The 2,707-nt window shown below is 47.0% G+C and overlaps 1 pseudogene; it reads left to right on the top strand.

Annotated features, from left to right (window-relative positions):
- Positions 1-400: 400 nt before the first annotated feature.
- Positions 401-1,476, top strand: LOC108519543 (nucleophosmin-like; annotated as a pseudogene).
- The last annotated feature ends 1,231 nt before the right edge of the window (positions 1,477-2,707 follow it).

Below are 2,707 nucleotides of genomic sequence, written 5' to 3'. Positions count from 1 at the left end.
AGGACTTTAAAGGCCAGCCAGCAGGACCTGATCTGCCTGCCTAATGAGGTGGATCGATCACTTTAGGCTAGGAGTTTGAGACCAGCCTGACCAACTTGGTGAAATGCTGCCTCTACTAAAAATACCAAAATTAGCCAGGCGTGGTGGTGCACGCCTATAATTCCAGTTATTTGGAAGGCTGAGGCATGAGAATTGCTTGAACCTGGGAGGCAGAGTTTGCAGTAAGCCAAGATCATGTCACTGCACTCCAGCCTGGGTGACAGAACCAGACCCTGTCTCAAAAAAAAATAAAAAATAAAAAGAAAGCTGGTGTGATTCCATCCTGCGCAGCTGTTCTCTTGAGCAGTGGTTGTTTACCTCCGTCCGCCTTCTCTGCCACCTAAGTGCATGCCGCCACCTGATGGAAAATTCGATGGACATGAGTCCCCTGAGGCCCCAGAACTATCTTTTCAGTTGTGAACTTAAGGCCAACAAAGATGATCACTTCGAGGTGGGTAATGATGAAACTGAGCACCAGTTATCTTTAAGAACCATCAGTTTGCCGGGCGCGGTGGCTCACGCCTGTAATCCCAGCACTTTGGGAAGCTGAGGAGGGCAGATCACAAGGTCAGGAGATCAAGACCATCCTGGCTAACATGGCAAACCCTGTCTCTACTAAAAATACAAAAGATTAGCCGGGCATGGTGACAGGCACCTGTAGTCCCAGCTACTTGGGAGGCTGAAGCAGGAGAATGGCGTGAACCTGGGACACGGAGCTTGCAGCGAGCCGAGATCGCGCCACTGCACTCCAGCCTGGGGGACAGAGCGAGACTCCGTCTCAAAAAAAAAAAAAAAAAGAAAAAAGAAAAAAGAACGATCAGTTTACGGGCTGGTGCAAAGGATGATTGCACATTGTTGAAGCAGAGGCAATGAATTACGAAGGCAGTCCAATTAAAGTAACACTGGCAACTTTGAAAATGTCTGTACGGTCAATGGTTTCCCTTGGGGGCTTTGAAATCACACTACCAGTGGTCTTACGGTTGAAATGTGGCTCAGGGCCAGGGCATATTAGTGGACAGCACTGAGTAGCTGTGGAGGAAGATGCAGTTAGAAGATGAAGAGGAGGAAGATGTGAAACTCTTAAATATATCTGGGAAGCAATCTGCCCCTGGCGGTGGTAGCAAGGTTCCACAGAAAAAAAGTAAAACTTGCTGCTGATGAAGATGAAGAAGATGATGATGATGGTGATGAAGATGATGATGATTTTGATGACGAGGAAACTGAAGAAAAAGCGCCAGTGGAGAAATCTGTACGAGATGCTCCAGCCAAAAATGCACACAAGTCAAATCAGAATGGAAAAGACTCAAAACCATCAACACCAAGATCAAAAAGACAAGAATCCTTCAAAAAACGGGAAAAAACTAAAATACCAAAAGATCTAGTTCTGTAGAAGATATCAAAGCAAAAGTGCGAGGAAGTATAGAAAAAGCACATTGAACAGTCCTGGGCACTACTGATAAATTAAGCCCAAAGATGGGGAGAAAGGAAAAGGAGAGACAAATGTAGCCCATACTGAGTGTCATCAACAATCCAGACTGTAGTCTTCTATTTTAATCTCAATCCCCTTTTCTGATTTGCCATGGATGCCTCTTCAGGCTGGAAACAATCTCACTCTTGATTCCCTAAAGCACTTTCTTCTGACTGCTGTGATTCGGTGAACTTTGCCCTTTGCTTTCTATTACTTGCGCATTTGCCTCACCTCTGACCATGTTTTAAATCACCTTTGTATCTCCTTAGCTGCTCAATAAATATTTGAATTAAAAAAAAAGAAGCCGGGCACGGTGGCTCACGCTTGTAATCCTAGCACTTTGGGAGGCTGAGGCGGGCGGATCACCTGAGGTCAGGAGTTCGAGACCAGCCTGACCAACACGGTGAAACCCCGCCTCTACTAAAAACACAAAAATTAGCTGGGCCTGGTGGCCGGCACCTGTAGTCCCAGCTACACGGGAGGCTGAGGCAGGAGAATCGCTTGAACCTGGGAGGCGGAGGTTGTAGTGAGCCGAGATGGCGCCACTGCACTCCAGCCTGGGCGACAGAGTAAGACTGTCTCAAAAAACAAAACAAACAAACAAAAAACCTAGTGTTTGGGAAGTGTTTATAACCTATAAAGAGCAAGATTTGTCTATTTTTAACGTCCTCCCTTCCACCCTTTTCCTTCCTTCCTTTCTTCTTCCCTTCCTTCTTTTCCTCCTTCCATTTTTTTTTTCTTTTAGATTCTCCCACTTTCTCCCACTGAATACCCTCAGACTTTGCCCCCTTGCCTGCCACACTCTTACAATTGCTTCAGTCTTGAAAGCGAATGCCTCTGACCCTAACTTTTCTCCGGAAGCCCCTTCAACTTTCCCCTGCGGCAGCTCAGAGAATCTCAGAGCCTTGCTGTCAGCAGATGGTGGCCTGCACCTTCACCTGCCTGTTAGGGAATGGCTCACCTGAGTCTTTCCTTCCTTCTCTCTCTCTTTCTCTCTCTCTTTCTCTCGCTCTCTTTCTTTCCTTCCTCCCTCCCTCCCTCCCTCCCTCCCTTCCTTCCTTCCTTCCTTCCTTCCTTCCTTCCTTCCTTCCTTCCTTCCTTCTTTCCTTTCTTGAGACAGAGTTTCACTCTGTTGCCCAGGCTGGAGTGCAGTGGCATGATTTTGGCTCACTGTAACCTCTGCCTCCCAGGTTCAAGTGA

Source organism: Rhinopithecus bieti, unplaced genomic scaffold, assembly GCF_001698545.2.
Source record: "Rhinopithecus bieti isolate Rb0 unplaced genomic scaffold, ASM169854v2 scaffold_42745, whole genome shotgun sequence".
NCBI lineage: Eukaryota > Metazoa > Chordata > Mammalia > Primates > Cercopithecidae > Rhinopithecus > Rhinopithecus bieti.
The sequence above is the reverse complement of the archived record's forward strand: the minus strand, read 5'-3'. Positions and strand labels throughout refer to the sequence as shown.